At 41.9% G+C, this 26,721-nt stretch overlaps 1 protein-coding gene across 1 annotated transcript in view; it reads right to left on the reverse strand.

The window, feature by feature from the left end:
• FAT3 (FAT atypical cadherin 3) overlaps nt 1–26,467 on the reverse strand; it is a gene marked incomplete at its 3' end in the record, with an annotated part of 623,227 nt that extends 596,760 nt beyond the window's left edge. Inside the window, exon 1 of the mRNA XM_082661246.1 lies at nt 26,386–26,467. The remainder of the gene's footprint in view (nt 1–26,385) is intronic.
• Between the last annotated feature and the right edge of the window lie 254 nt (nt 26,468–26,721).

A 26,721-nucleotide genomic window follows, 5' to 3' on the forward strand; every position in this document is an offset into this window, starting at 1 on the left:
TTAAATGCACTGTCTCATTTCACCTTAAGATGACCCTAGGAGGTAGTTTTAATGAGCTGCTTTTCACAGATGGGCAGCTGGGGAAACTGAGGCGTAGAAACTAAATTACTTGTGCTAAATCACATAGTTAGTACAGGATGGACCCTGGGTGACCCCGATGCTCAGAGTTCTTAGCAAGATTATGTTGCCTACTCAAGAAGTACTTGTTTTAAACTACTTTGCCAACATGAATATGGTATGGGAGCCAGGCCCTAAATTACAAAGGCTTAGGCATGCATGAAAGAAATGCACACATCCCCACAAATAAAAAGAATGACCCTTAATCTATGTCACTCAAGCTGCTGTAGACATGCCACAGTCCTGCATTCCAAAAGCACAGACACCACTTTAGCTAGCTGTCAAATGAGAGTTAAGGTAAGGAGTGATCTGACAGAATAAAGAAATGTCAGCCTCCAATTAAAGCACAAGTAAAAACAGGAGAAAAAGAAGAAGAGGAATTATACCCATTCTGTACACCTAGGGAGTCATCGATAATAGGCCCAAGGTTTCTAACTTAATAGCGACCATCAACAGAGGGCCTTCTACCTTTTCTCAGCAAAAATTTCTTTCATGCAGCTCTAGCTACAGGGAGCAGCATATTTTCGCTGTGCTACAAGGAACCAAGAAGAGGTGTCTTCGGGTCCCCACCAACTGTTCGGAGCTGTCAAGTCTGGCAGGCACATCAGAAAGGATAAAGTCTAGCTGGTCATAATTGTACCTTAATGACTTCAAAAGCTATAGGACTCTCACCTGCTCTAAATGTCAAACAGCAATCCCCAGAGAATGTTCAGACTCCAGAGATATCTCCCCAGAGCCCTGACATAATTTACCTAACAGGCTTGAAATGGGTTTTAAATGTGATCAGATTAAAGGTCCTGGTTCCTGGAGTATCCCTGCCAGAATCATCTTCAAATTCCTGGTGACAGTCTTCAGTCAGGGCCTCTGTCTAACCCACAGGGAGTTCCAGCTTGCAGAATGTCAGCGATAATTGGTCTTTTCTTCAGAGAATCTTTAGATCAATTATTATCATCATGAAATGGGTTAGAGGCCACCACGTGTGCACTGCTGTTGGTGCTTTGTTATCATATTGTACATGCACGTGGCTTCACTGGACCCTAAGACAAGGTCTACAGTGAACCTGAGTCTGCACATCAGCAATTAAGGTTTTCGATGACTGAACAAAAATTTTCAAAGCCCTTTCATCTACCTATGATCTCAAAGGTCCATGGTACTGAACCTCAGCCACAGTCGCTTGAACAGAAATGGTGATCTGGTTTGCAGTGTCTTAATAAGTGAGCGGAGACTCAAATGTGAGTTTATGAGAAACAGCTTTCTACACAGGATATTCAAAATGAAAAGAAGGTTGTATTTGCTTTTCACCTGATTCTAATGGCTGTGAAGGGAGCTACCGTTAGAGTGTATCATCTCCTCTCAAAATACAGCTGCACCCCAAACGTCTTCATGGATGTCCACACAGAATCCTAAGTCTGCAGTGAATTGCCTCAGTTCCACAGTTCAGCTCTGAGGCTCTCAAATGTGGCATCAGAGCACGTATGAGGAGAAAGTTAAATCCCTTTGGAGGGGCTTTCCCAATTTTTTTCCCCTCAGAAAAATCATCTTCTTTTCAGGATCAGTATTTTCTGTATTGTATTTGTCTAATTATATCATTTTAATTAAGTCATTGTCATAACCCCCTTCAGCATAATAAATTAATAATCTAGAGTCCAGTACTAGAAACAATCAAGATTTTTTTAAAATTGAGATCATTCACTCTCTCCTCTCTTGGAAGACTTATTTATTTTATGCCAAGAGCTTATCAGGGCTTCCCTGGTGGCGCAGTGGTTGAGAGTCCGCCTGCCGATGCAGGGTACACGGGTTCGTGCCCCGGTCCGGGAGGGTCCCACGTGCCACGGAGCTGCTGGGCCCGTAAGCCATGGCCGCTGGGCCCGCGCATCCGGAGCCTGTGCTCCGCGATAGGAGAGGCCACAGCAGTGAGAGGCCCACGTACCGATTAAAAAAAAAAAGAGTTTATCACACTCACTTTAATTACAAAATTCCCTATCTCTGGAGATTTGAGTTTTAGAAATCAAATAAGTTTAAGCATTATTCCCTAACAATTTGAGAGAACAGAACAGTTTACTACATATTACATTCAACATCTTGGGAAAGTCTGCTGCAAAAAAGAAGAAAAAAAAGTCTAAGGATAATATAAATGAAATAAACAGCACTATAAAAAATAATAAATAACACATCACTGTGGGCTCAAAAAACTGCACGTGATCTTTAGTGCTATCTGAACCACCACCACACACAAAATACACAACTCAAAGGAAAGTCCCAAACCAATACTTGTTCATGGTCGTATTTTTTTTTAAGCCTTTAGTAAGAGAATGCATTGACCAGCATTTTCTAAACTGTTAGTTCCATAAATGTCGACATGCATTTCTCAGACAAAAGGAGTTCGGCAGTTAAATAAATTGGGGCAGGAGGGCTGCAGTCTGGCTGACAGTGGTGCCTTGGACCCCTGCTGAAATAGATGAATTCACTGCCTAAAGGTGGTCTCCCAAAGGTGTTTTCAATGGAAGTCCCCAGTTCCCACCTCCCACAGTTTTGATGCAGTGAGTCTTTGGAGCCCAGAAATTTGTGATTATGATTTCATATTTGGGAACTACCTCTATAACCCACGTTGGAGATTTACAATGCACATCAGCAGATTAAAGATTACAAAAAAGCATGTGTAAGAAAAACCTGCTTACTTCCTTTAGCCCAATGTTTGCTAAACTGCTTTGACCAGGGAAACTCCTTCTGTCCTCCCCCTTCCCCTCCCCCATAACTATTAACATTTTTCCATTAAATAAAGTTCAGTAAACACTAATACAAGTAAATGCACTGTTTTCATAACCTTCATATTCTCAGAATCTCATCATATATATATGATATATACATATATCATAGATATATATAAAAATTTTAAATGAGTTTCAGAAGAAGATTCCCATAATACTTCCAAATCCGAGTTGGGATATCAAGGCTGCCACACCACCTGTCTGTATCTCAGTTTGCCCATTTCTAGAAATCCATGCCTAAATGGTGTTTTCTCTATCTCATGGGATGATATGTGATTTGGACTTTGCAAAGTACTTTACAAGACATTTTCAAGGTAAAGGCAGATAATTTCTGTTAAAGGATAACTCTCTCCCTCCAGTCACTTTGGACCAACTTCAATCACAGGCAGGAGCTTTCATATTAAATAAATGCAAACAGAAAAATAAAGACTATTAGAGTCAAGGTCCCATATTTTGAAGCTGGATAAGGCTGAGGCCATGTAGGTAAAAGGAACTGCTCAAAAGCAGTCGGTTAAGAGTAGTGACTGCATTCCTGACCCCGGCCAGAATACTTTCTTCCACCATGTCCCCTGTAGCCTGTAATTCTAGGAGTCTGAAGACATGAAAAGCCTTCAAAAAAGTTGTGAGCACTAAAACAGTATAAGGCCACTCTAGTTAGCCTCAAGTATATACTTACTGACAACAAGGAAGAAGCCACAATCAACTGCAATAAGGTTTTACCCAGCCCAGCAAAGAGAACTTGATATTCAGCAATACCTGTGAGCAGGGCTTTACTGATTGCCCAACAAAGCCACTCCAGCTCTCTCTTAATTCCAATCTCTTTCCCCACCACCAGCTCAGCCTCTTTCTACAAGGCTACCTTAGCCAGCGCACCAGGCAACTTGCCTTTCTGATGCTAATGTAATTCAAACAACCAAATCCTTTGATTTCCCAGCAAAATTACCTACCTGAGGTCATTCAGCTATAAAAAGGCAAAACGGAAAGGACTTCCTCTAAAAAATTTAAACATTATATTACACAAACAAAAGAATACAACTAAAGTTGAGGAAGAAGATATGTGAATCTCCATGTCCACATGTTTGGAGGGAGAGGACAAAAACATTTTTAAAGTACATGTTTCTGGTTTTCTTCATCCTTCATTTTCCCTCGATTTTTCCTTCCACCCACCTTCCTTCCTTCCTTCTGACTTTCCACCTTCCTTCCTTCCTTCCTACCTTCCACCTTCCTTCCTTCTTTCCTTCCTACCTTCCACCTTCCTTCCTTCTTTCCTTCCTACCTTCCACCTTCCTTCCTTCCTACCTTCCACCTTCCTTCTTTCCTTCCTACCTTCCACCTTCCTTCCTTCTTTCCTTCCTACCTTCCACCTTCCTTCCTTCCTACCTTCCACCTTCCTTCCTTCTTTCCTTCCTACCTTCCACCTTCCTTCCTTCTTTCCTTCCTACCTTCCACCTTCCTTCCTTCCTACCTTCCACCTTCCTTTCTTCCTTCCTTCCTTCCTTCTATCTTCCTCCTTCCCTTCAGTGCCATCTGTCCTGAGGTCCCAGTTCCTCCTCTGCCAACTCCTTAGTGGCACAGCCAGTATGCTCTGTATGTCCTAGGATTGGAAAGGCAACTGGTTAATTCCTTCTTTGTTCAAATTAAGCCATGGCTTTCCCTCTTCCCAAGGCACCTGGCTCCAGAGTGAAGGAGAGGAATGTGGGAAATCATTGCCTAAAAGCTACCATGAAGCTATGAAATAGTGTACTCAGCTCAACACACAGCAGCACAGAGGTCCCACAGACCTTCCCTAACCTAGACCTATGATCATAAGTAGAGTTGATGTGAAATCGAATGAATCTAAAGTGTGATCTAATCATTATTTTTTCTTCTTCAACACAAAGAGAAGGTGGGTGCACTGCAATTCCTGCTGTAATTTACCCTGTATGCATTTTTCAGCTTAATTTTACAGATATTAGAAAATAGATCAACAATTTGGTACTTTCATTTGCCAAGACTAACCGAATCAGTTAATTATGAAGTAGTCAAGAGGTAATCCAATTCAACTTGTTATGCATGGATAGCTAGGGGCTTATTTTTGGCATGATATTAAAAGGACCATTGTAAACACAAAAACAGACAGATTTTTTTTTAAATCAAAGCGACTAAGAAATATGTATTTTGTTTATATTTTTTCAACAACCAACAGTTATACTGCTGCCAACAATCATGTTATCTTAGGGTGCAGCCTGTGTCTGAGAACTGAAATGTCTCTTTCTCAGCTCAATGAAACCTTCTACACTTAACGGAGCTCCAAGTGGAGTGTCTTCTTTATACTTCCTAAGGAATCGCTTCTTTCTTTCCATCTTTGTATTCCTAATTCTGCTTTGTTCCAGGCATATCAGAGAACTATAGACTCTACAGAGGCCTTGGGGATCTTTCAGCCTAGCATTGTCTATTCGCTTTTCACTTGGGACTCCTTTTTTCACTCTAATGTATCACCACTGGAAACCCCTTAGGAAAACTTTTAATCATTTCATCCTTCTTGCATGGTAGATGATAAGGGATTTAAAATAAAGCATTTCACTTGAGATCAATATATTATTAAAGATTTTATCTAAAGTTCATTTAATAAAATTTTAATAACATTCATTATGTATGAAGACAAATTCCAGTTTTTTCCCATTTAATAAGTAAGAAATGCTATTTCATTTACCTTAAGTTTGTAAGAAAACTAATCATTTGTCTACAATTTAAATTTAAAATAAAATTATATAAGGTTTCATCTTAGGCTCAAGCACATATTAACATGTACATTGAGGCTTAACTGCACCATACTGTGTGAAAAATAAAAAAACAAACATCGTGATCTGATAGCTGAAATGTTTGCATCATAGGCTTAACCCACTTTTTTTGGTAATTTTCATGGTTTCAGGTTTCTATTTGCACACACATCTCAATAAATAACCATAGAGTGGATATGAATAATTTTTTTTTAACGTTTTTGGCTGTGTTGGGTCTTCCTTGCTGAGCGCGGGCTTTCTCTAGTTGCAGCAAGCAGGGGCTACTCTTTGTAGCAGTGCGTGGGCTTCTTATTGCGGTGGCTTCTCTTGTTGCAGAGCATGGGCTCTAGGTGTGTGGGCTCAGTAGTTGTGGTGCACAAGCTCAGTAGCTGCGGTGCACAGGCTTAGTTGCTCCGTGGCATGTGGGATCTTCCCGGACCAGGGCTCGAATCTGTGTCCCCTGCATTGGCAGGTGGGTTCTTAACCACTGCGCCACCAGGGAAGCCCCTGTGAATAATTTTTAATCTCGGTGAATGAAGAGCCATAGTGGATGGAGCAGGTACTGTGTCTTCTATTTTTAGCACCTGATATGCTATATAAGAACCCTGTTCAACTCAGCTTGAAGATCTGCTCAGGACAATCTCAAGGTTATTAATAGGATTATTATTTTTATGCTTCTTGGCAACTTATTTGTATTTCAACGTCAATTTTCTTGTTTCCTCTCCTCAACCAGAAATTCATTAAGGTGATGAATTAAACTGTGTGTGTGTTTTAGTCAGCTTTGGCTACCATAACAAAATACCACAGGCTGGGCAGCTTAAACCACAGAAATTTATTTCTCACAGTTCTGGACGCCGACAAGGCCAAGACTGGAGTGAAGGCTGTTTCAATTCCTGGTGAGAACTCTCTTCCTGGCTTTCAGACTGCTACCACCTTCTCACTGTGTCCCCACGTAGGGAAAGAGAGAACTCTGGTGTCTTCTCTTCTTACAAGGGCACCAGCCCTATTGGATTAGGGCCCTATTGTTATGACCCTCATCTCTTCACAGGCCCCATCTCCACAAACAGTGACATTGGGGTTAGGGCTTTAACATATAAATTTGAGGCGGGTACACAAATGTTCAGTCCCTAACAGGATATTTAATAAGAGTAAAAACAGGTTAAGCATATATAATGATCAAGGCACCTGCCCTCTAGCCAAGTGAGTAAGTTCTGAGCATGGCCATCTGACCTAAGGACTGTGGATGTGCCCAGGAAGCTTTCAAATGGCTACAGTTCAAAGGGAAAAGGAGAGAATTCAAATGGAGAGAAGCTCCATTTTACAAGTCAGGACGAAAGAGCCTGCCCATGTGGCCTGACAGGCACTACAGCTAGAAAACAGAGGAGACCCTAGGACAACGCAAGGGCTCCATTTGCAGCTCCAAACTCCGGCCGTCATGTTCAGTTCCCTGGAGAAGTTCTGCAAAGTTCTGGAGGGCAAGTTCAGTGGTGAAAGAAATATTAACAGAGTAGGTAGTGGCAAGAGGATACCCTGAGCAGCATATGGTGTAACTGCTTGTGGCCAAAAGTCAGAACCCTGAGAAGCATCAGAAACAAAAACACAGCCTCCAATTCCCAGGCTCACAGTAAGCAGACACTGAAAACAAACCAACAACCCTACAGTATAGATTACCTCTCTACCACGTCTGAAGATGACAATTGCCTTTCCCTTCTACCAGACCAGGCCAGCGTTCTTCCTTGTTTCGTATGATGAAAAGTTCAGCATTTATTTATTTATTTTTTGGTAAATGTAAAAATGATCCAATTTGCATTCATTTGATAAAGTTTTATACTGCAAAATACAACATCTACATGTTTTAAAATCTGAACTTTAGAATCGGTTAAAATTATATCGTCCAATGACCTTAAATATTAATTAGCCAAGACCAGAAAACTCTCCTTATTCCTAAGTTTGCACCAAGTATATAATCATCTTTCAATGGTCTTCACTTTTGGGAATGTCATACAACTTTCTCTGAAGTTTGCAGTTTTGGAAAATGATTATTCTGAAGCAAACCTATAAAGGCACTGGAAAAAAAAAATGCAGATAGGAAAAAGCATGCCAAGTTGTCCACACTCATAGAAAACAATGCTAGGACATGCTAAATGTCCTCATCACTAGCCTCTAAGAATTTTATCACACCAAGATCCATTACAGTCAGTTCTGCTATAACAAAACATAAGTGTTCCCAAAAGTCATGATACAATGCAAATCATGCAATAAAAACCATAGGACTTAGGGGGAGCATGGGGTTAGGGGTAAGCACTCCAAAAGGATATCAGTAACATTATTAAAATGCAGGACTTTAATATCAAAGTTTTATTTGTGTTAAATGGTTAAGAAACACATAAGAACTACAATAAACATGGCACTTTACCTCATTAAAAAAAAAAACTACAGTTTGCTTTGGACTTGGGTGCAGGAAGAGATGCGTTTATTGTGAAGTGTGGTAGAAAAGCGATCTGAAATGGGACGGAAAGTTGTTTCACACCAAATGTGGATGGATGGGGCTCATAATTCATAAGTAAAATGAGTATGTAGATAACTGGGTGTTGTACACACTTTGGGGTAATCCTATGTGGCGTTAAGCTTGGCTGCAGTTTTCTGCCTTCACCTAGTGTCTCTCTAGGAGGAAACGGCACATAAGCAAATACATTTCTTTTATGTCTGTTCTCTAATACGTCAATTGCTTTGCAACAAATCTGCATTTTCAAAACAAGTGTTATAGCAGAAATGATTACTGAGAATTGATTAAACTTATAAAAGAAAGACTAAAATTCAGAGATTAGAAACCTGGGAATGACTTAAGGCTCATCTCTTCTAATTCAAGTCTTCAAATCACTGATAATATTAACATATTAGTATCTCTGAACTTTTGTTAAGGGTCTTGCCCCTATTGTCTAGATACTCCCATAATTTTTCAAGACTGAGTCTAAAGTAGAAAAGACACTGGAGGAGAGAAACTTTGATAGGAAAAACAAATGCTTAGGTCACATACCAATTCCAGGTCTATGGAGACAGAGCCTCATCTGATATGTAATGTCTACCTAGGTGCCTTCAGAATTGTTTGGGAAATACATAATAATTATTGGGTTGGCACAAAAGTCATTCAGGTTTTTCCGTAAAAGCCCAACAAAATTTTGGCCAACCCAATATTATTCAAGAGGCACACTTCTACTGGTTCAAGTGAGAAGATACACACATAACCCAAAAATACACATGTGGAAAGAGAATGTTTTCAATTGGCTGGGTTCTCTCCATTGTATCATTTTGAGGTTCATGAGAGAGTCCTGGGACTGGAGTACACAATAATTTCTAAGAGGTATGTTAGTATCATTGCTATAGAAGTCACTTTGTTTTGTGTGCTAGAAAATGATTAAAGGGCCCTTATTCATCTATTTTCAGAGGTTTGAAAAAGTCTGCAAAAGAAGTCCAGCCTTTCAAAAGAAGCCCTATTATTTCTCAACTTACATGTAGGAAGCATAGAAGCTGGGACATGCCCTTCTTTAAATTCAACTAAAGAGGAAGAGGAACAGATTTTGCAATGAGTTTTATCCAATGTGGCCTGTTAGAATCCACTCTGAAAACATTTCGGTATTTAACATTCATTGGATATTACTGAACACCTACCATGTACCAGGCATGGATGTAGAGTTCCAGAACAAACTCCCTGACGGTGGCATCATTCAATCACTTTACAGGTGAGTCCTATGGACACACCCAGGCTGACAGTCACTGATTTAGTACATTAAAAAGTGTCCAATTTTATATAAGGGACAAATCTAGTTTAAACTTTAGAAAATAAAGTATGAAACACTTGAAAGAGAAAAAAAAATTTCATATGAAGAAGTATCTGGTTTCTTTTTTTTTCTCCTTGTTTATTTTTTCTTTGTATTAAGAAGGAGATGTTTGGAATAAAACATGGGAAGAAAGATTTTTTTTTTTCTTTTTTTGCGGTACGCGGGCCTGTCACTGCTGTGGCCTCTCCCGTCGTGGAGCACAGGCTCCGGACGCGCAGGCTCAGCGGCCATGGCTCACGGGCTCAGCCGCTCCGCGGCATGTGGGATTCCCCCCGGACCGGGGCACGAACCCGTGTCCCCTGCATCGGCAGACGGACTCCCAACCACTGCGCCACCAGGGAAGCCCGAGGAAAGATTTTTAAGGTCTCCAGGCGTATGTGCTGATCTGAGCCATCTCCTGTTGATCTCAAATGGAAGGTCAATCTTAGTTTTGGACTTCCCTGGTGGTCCAGTGGTTAAGAGTCTGCGCTTCCAATGCAGGGGGTGCAGGTTTGATCCCTGGTTGGGGAAATAAGACCCCGCATGCCATGTGCGGCCAAAATAAATAAATAAATAAATAAATGGAAGGTAAGCCATCCTGCTGACACATTAAAGAAACCAGAGGGACTTAATGACAAGACACTGGACAGTGAGGGTTAGGGTGAGGGGTAGCTGTGGGAGAGAAACAGCCTCTAAAATCTGGGCCCTACTCTGTCGACTCAATCTCTAGTAGTCCCACTAGGAACACGTGAGTCAGGGTTAAGGAATTAAAACTTTCCCCCTTTACAGACAGCATCCTCGCTTCAGTATCCACGTTACTTCTTGTTTCTTCTCAAAGTCTAATCACTAAAGAAATCCAGTTCGTTTTGCTAATATCACTAGGTTTTCTAAGTAGATGCATCAATATGTTGGAGGAATATGCATCAATATTGGAGGAAACATTTCCCAGAGGCCCTTTGGCCCAAATTTTATAAAGTAATAAATAAAATAAGTTGACTTAAATTGGGTGTCCAAACATACACCTTTCCTTCATTTATGGCTCATGAGACAGATTGATAAATAGAGCCAGATTGCAACACACATCACACGCCCCAAGTAGCAACCATAAAAGAAAATATCATTAAAGCGACCTCCACCTCCAATAAAATACAGCCTACACTCCTACCAAAGAGTCTCTATAAATCACCAGTGCTTACGAAAATAAGGTGTAATCATTTTTTTCAATAAAACTCAGTTGGTTTCCAACTGTACAAATTCCATAGCGATGGGCAATCTGTTTTTGAAATTATGTTTCTTTAACCAAAGGTAAGCTTTTTTCCCCAGGGATAACAGGCATCTGATATTCTAGTTTCAATTACTTTAAGTAGGTAAGTTTGAGAACCATAAGTTTAAGGTCTCTATAATTTTATAATAGTTCTGTTGTTAAGATTTTTTGGCCTATATTTCAGTTCATATCTGAATTCTAATCAGAAATGGAAAATTTCCTCTAAACACACATAAAACAAGAGGTATAATTGGTGATTCCTATTTATCAACATATATTTACACACGCTAAAGTAACTGACCAATCAATCAGTTATGCTACTTCTTGTTTAAATACTACTTGTAAATGCTACTTCTTGTTTAAATAGTCTCTACCTTTCCTCATTCTGACTACTCAAATGCACTATAGTTCTTAGTTGGTAAAAATGCAATCCGCTGGATGAAAATATTATTAACTTGGGATAAACCTACAAGTCCTATTCCCAAAGTTTACAGAAATCACTGAAAATAGTGACTACGTGTACCCCATCCCTCTTCACTGGTAAATAAAAAGTTTTAGATGAAAAGAAAGAAACATCATGGAATCAAAAGTTTCTTGCTTTTTTTATTCCCCTGGAAGACATGTAAATAGACCTTCCATTAATGGCCATAAGATTAGCCAAGATTATATTTTCTTCAGATATTTTTTAAAAAATCAGAGAGATCTAACAGGATAGGCCACAGAAGTCAAGCAAAAACCCTCATTCCAATCTTCCCTTAAGAGCCAATTAGTTGAAGGCCTTAGAAATAGAACAATGCACCAATTCTTTGCAGCAGCAAATTACAGAAGCCCTTACCTTTTAGTCAGAATAAGTGACAGATACCCAGCAGACTAAACTCAGCAGGCATGCCTGCAACACACATTTCTCAGCGGACTCCTTCTGCAGCCCCCAAAGAACTGCGCATAAAAACTCCAGCCTGCCTGCTCCATCCGTCACTGTCTGAGATACCCACCCGCTACCACGGTAACAAGAAAGGGCCAAACTAAGCAGCAATCTTAGTTTCTTAAAGACCTTTGTCCTGGAAAAACAGAAGGGAAAAGAGCAAGGGGTAGGAAGAGGGAAAAACGGAGAGGAACAGAATAATGACTTTCATGAAGGTGAAGTGGCGTTTGCCATAAACTAAATGCACAGCTACCAGCTTATTAAGTTTGAATGGCTCTGCCTGCGAGCTCCTAAAAGTATCTGCTCTTTACCTCTGCCTCATAAGGGGAAAAAAGTATGTGTGTGTGTGTGTGTGTGTGTGAGTGAGAGAGAGAGAAACTAGCAAGTGCATGCCAATGCCTGGATGCCTGGACAGGGAAGGGGAGACTACTGAAGGGATTGGGGGGAGGGGTGGAGGAGAGAGCTAGGATGTGACCCACATATGGAATGAGCCTTAGAACAATGAGGACAGGACAGCCAAACCAGTGTACTCTGGGGCAGCAGTTTTCAAAACAAGTCTTCACAGCTTTGCAGGAAAGGGGGGTGTGGGGAAACATAACACAAAACAAGCTAATTGAAATAAGCAACTGGATACAAAATGAGCTGGCCAAATCACCAGCAACTGGGACACTGTGGGCTCCTGGATTTCATTTTTATGCAGCCTGTGGGTTATTTCCCCTCCTCACTAGAAAGCTTTCAGTCCCGAGGGTTTAGAATTCCAGAGGACCCAATTAACACCATACTTGGCTAGCTCCCTGGTATGATCAATATGAAATAAACTGGCTTTTAGCATCTCCATAAAATAACACAGCCCAGAAACTGGGTCTACTGCTTTTTCATTTCCTCTGTAGAGTGACAGCCAAACTGGGGGTGGCAGGAGGTGGGGGTAAGCCACACACATACCAGACATTATGTAGGATAGAAGAGCATGAGGACTTGGTTGAACATCTTTAAGAAGCTTAACTCCAATAGAGATTTCTTGTTTTGTTTTATTTATTTATTTTTGGCCGCATTGGGTCTTCGTTGCTGCACGCAGGCTTTCTCTAGTTGCGGCGAGTGGGGGCTACTCTTCGTTGCGGTGAGGAGGGCTTCTCATTGCAGTGGCTTCTCTTGTTGTGGAGCATGGGCTCTAGGTGCGCGGGCTTCAGTAGTTGTGGCACGCAGGCTCAGTAGCTGTGGCTCGCGGGCTCTAGAGCACAGGCTCAGTAGTTGTGGCGCATGGGCTTATTTGCTCCACGGCATGTGGGATCTTCCCAGACCAGGGCTCGAACCCGTGTCCCCTGCATTGGCAGGCGGATTCTCAACCTCTGTGCCATGAGGGAATTCCCCCAATAGAGTTTTGAAGCCAATGAAATCATCTCTGCTGTATCCTCAGGTCTCTGATGGCCCGCAGGCTGTTTCACGTGTGAGGTGTCCTGAGCTTTAACTCATAAGGGACTCCGGTGATTGCTGGGTTCTTCAGAGCTGAATTCTGGTGTTTTGGCAAATAATTCACTCATATACATTTTAGAGAACCTGACTTGGTTCCCTCAATATACTTCATAGCAAGTCTTCCTTAAAAATGGTATTCTTTCTGTCTCTGATTGATTTGATTATCAAACAATTGATTTTTTTCAAAGACCAAAGATAAAACATCAAACACAACATTGCTAGGGGGAACCCTCCTACACTGCTGGTGGGCATGTACACTGGTGTAGCCACTATGGAAAACAGTAAGGAGATTCCTTTAAAAACTAAAAATAGAGTTACCAGATGATCCAGATTTCTCTGGATATACGCCCAGCAATCCCAATCCTGGGAGTATATCCAGAGAAAACCATAATTCGAAAAGATACATGCACCCTGAATAGATACATTGCAGCACTATTTACAATAGCCAAGACATGGAAGCAACCTAAATGTCCATTGGCCGATGAATGGATAAAGAAGATGTGGTACATATATACAATGGAATACTACTCAGCCATAAAAAAGAGATAATGCCATTTGCAGCAACACGGCTGGACCTAGAGGTTATCATACTAAGTGAAGTAAGTCAGAAAGAGAAAGACAAATATCACATAATATCACGTATATGAGAACCTATAATAAGACACAAATAATCTTATTTAAGAAACAGTAACAGGGGCTTCCCTGGTGGCGCAGGGGTTGAGAGTCCGCCTGCCGATGCAGGGGACACGGGTTCGTGCCCCGGTCCGGGAAGATCCCCCATGCCGCGGAGCGGCTGGGCCCGTGAGCCATGGCCGCTGAGCCTGCGCGTCCGGAGCCTGTGCTCCGCAACGGGAGAGGCCACAGCAGTGAGAGGCCCGCGTACCGCAAAAAAAAAAAAAAAAAAGTTATATATAAAACTGAATCACTTTGCTGTACACCAGAAATTAATACAGCACTGTAAATCAACTATACTTCAATTAAAATATTGCTAGATGTATTTCATTAAAAACAGGAACCATTGTCAAGTGAGGGTTCCAAACCATCAGCCTCTTCATTTAACAATATTTTATTGACGTTTCTAGCATAACTAGTTTAATTTGTGATTTCAAATCACTTCTATATTCTGTCCCCTGCTTACTCTGGAAACACAGATATGGAAGTAAAAACTTCTGAACACGCACACATGCAACACACACAGACTGTAAAAGTCAAGAGAGAGAAGGCAACTTCAGAATGAATGCTTTGTGTCTTGTAATTCTAATCTTCGATTTCAAAAGTGTGTGGCCAGAAAAAGAAAATGTCTTTGGTAAATTCAGGGTTAGAATAGCTAGGCTTTAAAAAAAAAATCACTCTCATAAAATTATTAAAGATCAAATTTCCCTAAGAATAAACTCGATCTAAAATGTTCATAGAGAAAGAGGTCATTAGTTCCCATGTGTTACAAAAGGTCTTCAAGAGTTAAATCACAGAATATGAAAACCTATGTTTAAATAATTTTTAGGCAATGACACAAGCTGAGGAGGGAAATAAAATTAATAAGTGACAGGAATGAGGGGCTGTCAACACCAGCTCCAAATTTCATGCTCCTTGGCTTGATCCTATATTTTATTTAACACAGATTTCTACATATGGATAATTGGCCTCTTCTTGTGAGGTCTGGTACTTGAAAATCTGGGCTGTGAGCTTATCTGACAGATAGATGAAGTGAGATGAGCTTGTGGCTGGGCTGGGGGTCGAATTTTCAAGTATCAGCTGCAACTCCAAGTCAGTCCAAGCCATGTTGCTTCTAAGTGTCCAAAGTGTGCTCCTCTGGGCAGTGACCTTTTGGATGCAGCAAAGCTGATCTTCTGACCAAATGTGCTCAGGTTCGGACTGCTGACGTGGATGCTTTTCATTTGCATTCGCCTTTATTTGATTCTAATTTTGCCTAGCCGAGTAGTGAACCAAATCCAGCAAAGGAAAACTTTTTTTTTTTAATTTATTTTTTGGATGCGTTGGATCTTTGCTGCTGCACACGGGCTTTCTCTAGTCGTGGCAAGAGGGAGCTACTCTTTGTTGCAGTGCACGGGCTTCTCATCGCGGTGGCTTCTCTTGTTGCTGAGCACGGGCTCTAGGCACATGGGCTTCAGTAGTTGCAGCACGCTGGCTCAGTAGTTGTGGACGTAGGCTGTAGAGTACGGGCTCAGTAGCTGCGGCGCACGGGCTTAGTTGCTCTGCAGCATGTGGGATCTTCCCGGACCAGGGCTTGAACCCGTGTCCCCTGCATTGAAAGGCAGATTCTTAACCACTGCGCCACCAGGGAAGTCCCAAAGGAAAACTTTTGAATTAGATTGTGGCATCCGCTTGATATAGTTTTCTTCTCTGCTGTTTTGAACTGATGAGCCAGAATGGAAAGAGACTGCATGACCTTGTGTGGGGCCGCTTCGGTCAAAATATTCCCAGGAAGCAGGAGCATTTCAGGTATTGTGGGGCCTGAAGCTTATACCATGTGGAGGACGCTCTTTAAGAAACAAGTATAAAATTATCAATTCAAAATTAAGTCAGAAGGGTTTGGAAGAGGCCCCTGAGAGAGAAGCGTTCTGAAGCCAAAGCTTCAATAACTTCACGATAAATATGCCCTATTATCAATAGGGTCTCCCTTCAGAGCAACTTAAGGGTAGGAAGACTCAGGTAACTGGGTGGGTAAAGCTGGACCGTCCCTGCCCCCTTCGGTAGAACTTTGAGTATCTTCTCTTATTGGTGATGATGAGAGGAGAGTGCAACCTTGAGAAGCTAAAAAATTTAGTCTGATATTCAAGTAAAATGATAACATCAAAGGGGAGTCTCCATGCGCTTTAATTTTCTTAGAAGAGCGACTAGGTATATGCAGAGACAGGATATGTGGGAGTTAGTGAAACCATTAGTTCAATGAAGCTTAATATCTCCTAAAGAAAAGAGTTTTACTTCTTCTTTTATTTCAAATTTACAAAACAGTTGTAAAATTAGCACAAAGAGCTCCCATATATCTGTCACTCAGCTTTCCCAAATGCTCATATCTTATACAACCATATAACAATTATAGGAAATTAACACTGACGCTACACTCTTAACTAATCAACAGACTACACAATTTTTGCTGATTGTCACAGGCATGTCCCTTTGCTGGTCCAGAATTCAATTCAGGGGTCCTCACTGCATTTAGTTATCCTGGGTCCTTACTCTCCTTAAACCTGTGACATTTCCACAACAGCCATCACTTTTACATTTGCAAAGTACTAGCTAGTTATTTTGTAGAATGTCTCTCAATTTGAGTTTACCTCATGTCTACTCATGATTAACTCAGGGTGTGTATTTTTGGAAAGAATACCCTAGAGGTGATGTTCTCCTTTCTCCTGCATCAGACCAAGGGTTACATGATAGTGCTATGTCGTGTAAAAATAACTTTGATCATTTGGTTAAGGTAGTGGTTGCTAGGTTTCTCCACTGTAGAATCTAGACCCAGGAGGAACCCTGATTCATTAGGCAGCAGGAATAGAGGTAGAGGTCAGCAAAAAAGCTACCAAGCCCCCTTCTGAGCACCCACGGAAAGCCATCCTGAGGTTCACTCCTCAAGCTGGCATGCCTTGGAGAACCAGAAAACCACCAGGAGAGGATTAAGGAAGGAAAAATCTTATGAGGAAAAGGTTAGAGAGTGGCTTGAAGACCACATCACTTTGCTCCCTGACTTTCCAGGTACATGCTCTGCAAATGCCCTTTAAAATCACTAGACCACCAAACAGAATATGTTGTCAAACCCCATGAGCTCTGCGTCAAAATCTTTACATAACCATACAACTGCTAAAACAGGCTTCTATATTTATTATATTACTAGAATCGAAAACTCTCTAAATTACATTTTAATAGGGTGTCAAAACTTTCTCTAGGTTTTCAACACCAGGTGCTACATTTTCATCCAAAATGAAATGCTTATGTGATGAGGTGAAGCCAGCCCACTCGCTGCTTTGATACCATGTCTTCTCTGACTATCCATCCCAAGTTACAAATGTTTTCTAAGGGAAAAAAATTGAAAAGCTAGTTCAGCACCTAAGCTCTGCTACTGAAACTCTGAGCTAAACAATACATTTATTGTTCTTAAATTCATCTTTAGGGCCAGAATTTCAAAGACCATCTAGACTCTATAAGAGCAATATACTGAAGAAATGCCTACCACTTGGTTCAAAGTGCAAGACTCAATTCTTCACATCCTAAGGTGATCAAAACTGTGTTAGTCCCTTTAACCAACTACGTTAGTAAAACACTAACGTGTTTTAAGAGCTGGAAAACTAAATACTCTGAGAGGTGAACCTTTGGAAGATACTCACAAGATACAACCACGTGGGCTGGTGTAAGAGACAGGGATCTCTATTCTGACAAACGGATTAATAACCCCATCGTCATGCAATTAAGAGAGGGAAAATGGAAGAGAAAACAACACAACAGAATTTTAAAACTAGCACCAATCTTAATTTTAAAATAAATTTTACCTACAAATTTGTCAATAAATTCCTCGCAAAGCTGATTTCCACTTAATGGGAAATCTGTGCATTAAGAATCAGCACAAACTTAAAATTATACAGGGGATCTCAACCCTCCTCATTAATTGGCGTCGACCAAGCATCCACAGACACATCAGTCTGGTAGAAGCTAACCATCTCTGCTCCAAACTGCAAACACTCCAATGAGGTCGGGCACCCCTGTGACTCACAACCTATTTTTCCACAAGCACCTGCTCCATTCATTAGCTATGCACTAAAATAGAAGGTGACAAATTCTGAATCTGTGCTTATTTCCATCACTGTTATTAATTAAATACCATTTTGGTGAATAAAATTAAACTAAACCCACATGCATGAAATTACTTCCTCCCTTTCCTCGAAATCTTGTTAACGTAACACTGCCAGAAAATTAATCAACACCACACAATTGTTAAATGATCAATAAAAAGAGTGATTATAATAATAAATTCCAACTTGAGACGAGTTCTCATTCAAAATAGATCTATGAGTTCTGTTTGGATTGAGAAAAAATTGTTCATAAATGTAGAAACTGTTTGTAAATGCAGTGCCTTCTATGCTTCTATGCTACTATGGAAGTTAGATAATATTCCACAAAGGGGTGATTTCTACCAATTGGTATTAGCAATTTTTTTCTTCTTTTCCCTTAATCAAATTCAATATACATATAAATAGTGCTGAGCCTGAAAGAAAAAAAAAACTTAGGAGGTAAAACAAGCTTTCCAACAACAAGCTTAACATGAGAAAAGGTTAGGTAGATAATTACAATTTACTTCCACACAATGAACTGCCGGAGTTTTTCAGCTACTAAATGTACTCTAGTTCATTATGTAGCCATGCTACAGACAAAGGCCGTTTCTTTCCCTTAGAATTTCAGTTTCGGCAACATGAAACCACCAGGAGGATTGAATATCATCCAATAGTATTTTAAAACTGCATAGAGAAATACTTCCATCTTTTGCTAATGATCACCAAAGAGAAACAAGGTAACAATACTCTCACAGTGGAAACGGTTATATGTACAATTGACCACAGGTTTGAACAACGTGGGGCCACTTACACAGGAATTTTTTTCAGGAAGGCCAGTGCCCCTAATCCCCACCTTGTTCAAGGGTCAACTGTATGTGTGTGTGTGTGTGTGTGTGTGTGTGTGTCTGCATCTCCATCCCTACAGCAGAGACTACAGAAGTTAACACCCTGACGTTTCATTAGGATGTGTCAGTGGGATTCTAGGAGGTTCTGCAGAGTTAGCCTGTACCCTGAATGGTTCAGGGCTTCTATGGGCCCTTTAGAAAGAGGTGGGGGATTTTGTGGATACTTGTGCTTACAGCTTAACCTAAAACATACACGCGTGCGCGCGCGCGCACACACACACACACACACACACACACACACTCTAGACCTAGTATAAGGCATACAAAGATGATCCAGTTATGACGTCTGACACTTCAAGCATTCTGATCCCCATGCTCCCTGGTAATAACTGCAGCAAATTATAAGCTCCCTTAGAACAGAGAAACAATAATAACAGCTTAACTGGCTGTTCTGAGTCCCAAGGCTGAGAACAGTAGGTATAACTGTCCCCACTGGAGAGGGGTGATGGACTTGCCATCGAGCAAAGCTAGCTCCACACCCCTTATCCCACTGCCCACCTCCAGACTATGTAGAAGAGGGTGGTTAAAGTAAGGGTGACTTGGGCTTCCCTGGTGGCACAGTGGTTGAGAATCCGCCTGCCGATGCAGGGGACGCGGGTTCGTGCCCCGGTCCGGGAAGATCCCCCATGCCGCGGAGCGGCTGGGCCCGTGAGCCATGGCTGCTGAGCCTGTGCGTCCGGAGCCTGTGCTCTGCAACGGCAGAGGCCACAACAGTGAGAGGCCTGCGTACCAAAAAAAAAAAAAAAAAAGCAAGGGTGACTGGTTGGCAGAGAGCTGCAGGCCCAGAATTGGGGCATTTTATGCCTATGGAAGGAGAAGCAGATTCTACAGGGGGAGGGAGAGGGGTGCTCATGCAGCCACTTCCACCCAAGTGGGCAGGGCCCCCTGCACTCAGGACTCTCAAGTGGTTGGAACCCCAGGACTTCCCAGTCATGGGCTTATCCATTGTATCTCTCTCTCCTTTGTCATCCTATCCTATTCCTTCAACTCCATGCCCTTATTCCCTTTGGAACAGTCAGCAGTCATTAAGGAAAGAAGACAAAAACCTCCATGCTGTCCCTCTCAAACTTAATTCATATATCAGGGTGGGCCAGCTGACTTGATGGAGACAAACAGCTGAAAAGGACAAAGGAGATCAGAAGCCAAACTCTGACCCTAGGATGCCAGTTCCCAAAAGCACAAGAGTGGAGGGTCCAGGCCTCCATGATTCAGAAAAAGCTCTGTGAAACACCTGCTGAAGACCACTCATGAAAGGCCAGCAGCCCGGAGCCAAATGTGGCAAAAGAAAACACGCCATCCCACCGCCCTTACCTTCCAGGTGCCAGGAAAACTCAAACCAGCCCAGAGAGAAAGAAGAAAACACTGGAAATGTGCGAAGAGCTCAGTTTTAAATAATAAAAATGTATGTTAGATGAGAAATACAAATCGGGTTAAAAGGGAACCAAATGCCTTTCATGGATTAGACAAATACATACTGAAGGCTTTCTACTGGTCAGGCACTGTTCTAGGTGCAAGTAATCCATCAGTGAACAAGACACAAGATCCCCACTCTTAGAGAGCTGTCTAAGCTGTCTTAACAGACAAAAGCAATTACGAACAAGGACCTACTGTATAGCACAGGGTGTTCAATATCTTATAATAACTTATGATGGAAAAGAATCTGAAAAATTATATATATATATATATATATATATAATGGAATCACTTTGCTGTTGTACACCTGAAACTGGCACAATATGGTAAATCAACTATTCTTCAATTAAATAAAAGCAATTAAGAAGTAATTTCACACAGTGATGGGTGCTATGAAGACAAAACACCTTGACAAAGTGATGAAGAGAAACCTGGATGAAAGGAAGGGTCTGTTTTAGAGAAGGTGATCAGGGAAGGCCTCTCTGAGATTGAGTCATCAATTCAGAGATCTGGGACAAACATATTCTGGACAGAGGGAACAGCAATGGCAAAAGCCCTGCCGTAACAGCCGGCCTGCACGTCTGTAAACTTCCGTTAAGCTCCTATTCTTCACAAAGGTGAACTAGCCAAATCCCTTGCCTTTGAAGGCCCCATGGTATAGTGGGAAACACAGACCCAGTGACATAATAAGTGTACCCCAAACTCCCACCCAAACCCCAATGGGAAGAGTCCATGAACATTTCTAAAATGTGACCTTTGACCATGACCTCGACTGAAGAGTTGGATTTTGCCACCAGACTTGTTAAAAACATTCTGGGCCCAGGAAATATAATTGAGGGAAGGAAGAGTGGCATGAGAGTGTATGACATGTCTGTGAATGACATCTGTACCCTGTAGAAGTTACACTTATGGCATTTAAGCACTGAATTCTATGGATTTGTTCCATGTCTTTCCCCCTTGTTAGAATGTACATTCTTTAACAATAGCAAACTTACTCACTTTGGATCGTAATAATCTAGCACAATGAGTTGGGTGAAGAGTAAAAAGACAGGTTCACAGCAGTTAGTGAAGGTTGAAAGGTGAAAGTTGGAGAGAGCTGGACTTCTTTCTGTAGGTACGGGGGCCATTAAAGGTTTTGCAATTCACAAGAAAACCTCAAGGTTGACAACAGTGAGCTTAACCTACCAATGAACCCGGAAGCCTGACCTTAGAAAGCCTGTACTGGTAGTGCTAACAGCTACTGCTGATGTGGTTTAAATGAAGATTTGGCTTGTGTCCTTCACTGAAGAGACATATATTCATTGCAGTGCTTTTTCAGACATGAAGCATGGTTTTTAAAGCTTGATAATCTCATCTACTACAGGTTTCCTGCTGTGATTGTCAAATATATAAGTCTTCACCCCTTCCCTGTGATCCACCACTCTGCTATTACCTGGCTCCACACTGAATCAGTTAACCCATGTGTACGTATCCTCTTCTTCTGTGCACAGCAAGGATCATCGTGTGAGATAACGTATGCTTCACACATCAGAATCAATCATAAAATAGCCTTAATGGCCTTTGAATAGAGGAAGCAAGTTTATAGCATTTTTGTTCCTACTGTACATGATTATGAGTCCAACCCTTTCATTTCATCTTAAAGATCTAGTCCAAACCAGGTAACCTGTTTGGCTCCTGAAAGAGCTCAGATGATAACCTGGGTTTCCTGGCTTCAGGTCACCAAGGGACCACACCTAGTCCTTCTTGAGTACTTTGAAGGATGCCTAACACAATGGCTCAGCACTTCCAAAGCTCAATACATTCCCTCAGATTAATTCATCCACCCTGTGCCCCACCATTATAACTATTGTCATGTCTATCTCTGTACCCCAGCGTACCTCTCCAATCTCTACTCCCTTTTCAGACCTCAGCCAGATGTCAGGGCATTAGGCTCATGGAAACCTTGAAGCCATAGAGAGCTGGCCCCCTATGGTATAACACTGTTCACCAGCAGGAACTCTGGCACGGCAACAGATGCAACATTTGGCCAGCCAGAAATAACACAGATGTGGCCACACATCTTCAGGCATACGAGGCGCTAAGATTAGATAAGTGTCTGAATTTCAACGAAAATGAAGCAGAGATGGAGGAAGCCCAGTTGATAAAATAGATCCAATCCTTCAAGGGACCCATCCCAATTATGGAAAGGTACCAGGGAGCTCCACTGATCAGGTTCAGACGCAAACTGGACACCCCGAGTTTCCCAATCTCACTCATACCCTGACAAGTCCAATACTGTGTTGGGATGAAAATTTTTAGTTATTTAGTCTGCATGGGGTTGTCTGGCTTAGAGATAAAAATTAGAAGTAACTTAACGATTATCTTTAATAGTATGATGGCTTATCATGAGAAAGATAACAGCAGTTAGTTGTCCAGGTCAAAAATGTTGAACCAAAAATCAGATCATCAGAGAAAGCATGAGACTTCAACAAGTATGATGAATGTCCCTTTCGCTATGCTACTATTTGTAATTCAAGTTACTTGCTAGTGCTCTAATACCACCTCATTTTACAAAACACCAATTTGGAAATTAGAAAGGTAAGGCACATAAAGGAGACATCACTATATACAGAGAAGCCAGAAACCCATCAAGAGAGAGGGAAACAATTGTTCTCTAAAGGAATGAGACCCATGGGAAAGGACTACTATTCAAAGTAAACTAACAAACAGCAACTTTTCTTCAACAGTTGTGCACATTTCCATTTACTATGCACAGAAACATTTCCTTTAGCTGAATGCATTTATCTCTCTAAGACAGAAAACCGTAATTTAATTAAAGTTAAAATGAAGAACTTAAAGATTTGCTACATTATTAGATCCCTTTGAAAGAGTTAAATGTTGCCCTGCTCAGATCTCCTCTCTTCCTGTGTTTCAAGATAAGTACTGAGAGATTTATGTGCCATGAATTTCCAATTACCCATTTCCACCAGCTGGGCTGTCAATCACCACTTGTCTTATCCTGGATGTCTTCACCACCCCCGTTTCCTTGTTGTGCACACAGAAACAAGCTTATTCTTCCCCAAAGAGCTTACCACCAGGCAGGAAAATGCTGGGTTTTTATGTCCAGCTTCCACTGGACAGAATTTCTGACTCCAGTTACTGCCACCCCATCATTCCAACATATTCAAATAAAGCCAGAGTTGCCACAGATTGTGAACAATTCAAGATCTCAAAAGAGAATTTACATCGTGCACCTTCCCAGTGTCCACTGAAGCAGAATTGATGAGCTCTCAAGAGCAATCCCTCCCCCACCTTTGACATCTGGAAGCAGGTGGGAGAATTCTAAATGATGACTACGCTCACTTAAGACACCAGCAGAACACACAAACCAGTACATTCGCAAATGTGTGCTTACATAATAGTTGTGAATTTGGAGGAAAAAAAAAATATATATATATATATATTTTTTTTCCGGCATGCGGGCCTCTCACTGTTGTGGCCTCTCCCGTTGTGGAGCACAGGCTCCGGACGCGCAGGCTCAGCAGCCATGGCTCACGGGCCCAGCCGCTCCGCGGCATGTGGGATCCTCCCGGACCGGGGCACGAGCCCGTGTCCCCTGCATCGGCAGGTGGACTCTCAACAACTGCACCACCAGGGAAGCCCCGGAAAAAATATTAATGGTGAAAGCTCTTCATTGCTTTTGGCCATGGGGTTTGTCTGGAGGATGGACATCAAAATTAAGATATCAAAAAAATTCTTAAAAGGACTCTACAAGGCCTGGATATCAGTGCTGCAATTAAACACCTGAAAAGTAAATGACAGCTGTCTTTCGATGGTCAGGATGACAGTGGTGAGTCTTGATGGTACGATTTATTTCTTGTAATTGTGCCCAAAACATGCATCTATTCAGTTGACGGTCACTGCGTACTTACTTTGCAAAAAGGCTTAGATGTTAAGGGAGATACAAAAATAACTAATACAAGTCCTTTCCCACAAGAAGCTCGTAGAAATATGTGCATCAATAATTTTAATAAAAGAAAGCCTGTCATTAAAAAGTCACTGAAACACTACAAGAATTCAGAAAAGGCAACACGTTGCATCTGGCTGAAGGAGGACAAGAATTCGAGGACAGCTTCATGAAGTAGAAGGACTTTACCAGCGATGAACTCAGTCCAGTCAACTACAATTATTCCAGGGTTGTGGCCCATCTAGTCTTTGGGCTTCTCCTCTCCTCCTGTCATACTTTGCTTTGCTTGTTTTTAGAGGACAGGACAGAAGCAAGATAACTGAAATCAAGCTCTAATGCTGCTGCTTATTTGAAGCGTGGGTAATGTTGATGCCTACAGAGGTTTACACTACTAAAATGAAATCTAGGGATCACTTAATACTCACTGCTCTGGGTCACTGAGTGGTCTAAATAACACAGGAGGCACATTCACATTCAGGAAAGAAGTCAGTCCTTCCTTCTAGGTTCCAAGCCTGGAGAGTGCTAAGGCATCGGGACTGCCATGATTCTGGCCATCAGGTGCAATGGAGTCATCCTTCACGTCCCATCCTGACAAGTAGGGAGGTCAGTGGTGAGGTGGAAAAGGCAGGCTAACTGCTAGCTCAGCTCCATTTCATTCTGGGTTTCAAAACATCTATTAAATATTTCGTCAGTTTATTCCACTGATTGTCAAAAACCCATCGAACAGACAGGCCATGACAAGTTGAACCTGATATGCAGTTGGCCACTAGTAGCTTCCTGAACTTGCTTTCCATCCCTAGGTCATCATTTAGATGGTGATAACCAGCCCTGCTAGTGCTAGGATTCGCACTCAGAGCCCAGGATCTCTGGTTGACCCTCGTACTAGATACACAGCTACCCTGAGAGTCAATGTCTAGTGAGCCTCCCTCTGTAGCCGATAGAATGAAGTGCTTGCTCTTTGTGCACAGTCTGTTTTAACCATTAAAAATCCTGAAATGCATGCATGATTCTACCATTTTCCAGAGGTGGAACTAAGCCATGAAAACATAAAGTAGCTGCTTCAGACACACACCTGATAAGTGCAAAATCAGGATTTGCATTCCTTTCTTTCCAACTTCAAAGCCTGTGACCTTGACCATGTGCTCTTAGCCACGACTCTGTAATGCTTCCCAGAAACTGTGGAAATTAGAGGTGGATTTCTGAGTTTTTAACCTAGGGAAGCTGTCAAGAATGTGGGTCTGGGCTTCCCTGGTGGTGCAGTGGTTGACAGTCCGCCTGCCGATGCAGGAGACACGGGTTCGTGCCCCGGTCCGGGAGGATCCCACATGCCGCGGAGCGGCTGAGCCCGTGAGCCATGGCCGCTGAGCCTGCGCGTCCGGAGCCTGTGCTCCGCAACGGGAGAGGCCACAACAGTGAGAGGTCCGCTTACCGCAAAAAAAAAAAAAAAAAAAAAAAAAAAACCAGAATGTGGGTCTATGTCTGTCAGACTTATTTCAACATAATACCCTCCAAGTCCAAGAGAAAGACAAATACTGTATGATATCACTTACACGTGGAATCTAAAATATACAACAAACTAGTGAATATAACAAAAAAGAAACAGGCTGGGGCTTCCTTGGTGGTGCTAGTGGTTGAGAGTCCGCATGCCGATGCAGGGGACTTGGATTTGTGCCCCGGTCCGGGAAGATCCCACATGCTGCAGAGCGGCTGGGCCCATGAGCTATGGCCGCTGAGCCTGCGCGTCCGGAGTCTGTGCTCCGCAACGGGAGAGGCCACAACAGTGAGAGGCCCACGTACCGCAAAAAAAGAAAAGAAAAGAAACAGGCTAACTGATAATAGAGAACAACTAGTGGTTACCAGTGGGGAAGGGGAAGAACAAAGGGGCAAGATAGGGGTTGGGGATTAAAAGATACAAGCTACTAGTGTAAAATAAATAAGCTACAAGGCTATATTTTACAGCACAAGGAAATAGCCATATTTTATAATAACCATAAATGGAGTATAACCTTTTAAATTGTGAATCACTATGTTGTACCTCTGAAATTTATATGATATTATAAATCAACGATACCTCAATTTTTTGAAAAGAATGTGGGTCTAGACCTGGAAAATCTATCTCAACTATATTTAGACACTCTGAGTCTGGCCCTGACCACTGAACCAGGAGAAACCACTAAGTGTCTTCCTTCACCTGCTCCTTACGTCCTATCCCCCCTACTTACCAGAAGCAGTGGCACGTGATCAGTCACCCAACTAACCGAAACCTGGTGAAAGTTGAACTCAACCTGGTAAGATGGCGGTTCTCCACCTTGCTGCACACTCTACTGGCCTGGAGCAGGACCTGGGTGTTCAAAACATCCAAAGTGATTTGATTGTGCATCTGAGAATGAGAATTATTGTGTTAAAAGAAAAAAGTCAAGGGTTTGAGGCCCCTTCTTTCCAGTCAACAGAACAGCTGGTTTCATCTCAGGATTTTGTGGAAGCACATGGAGATATACATATATCTTGATGACACTACAAAGATCAGAGAAGCTCTGAAAAATTATAAAGAGCTTCAT

The sequence above is a fragment of the Grampus griseus genome (genome assembly GCF_964374135.1).
Source record: "Grampus griseus genome assembly, chromosome: 8".
Classification (NCBI taxonomy): Eukaryota; Metazoa; Chordata; class Mammalia; order Artiodactyla; family Delphinidae; genus Grampus; species Grampus griseus.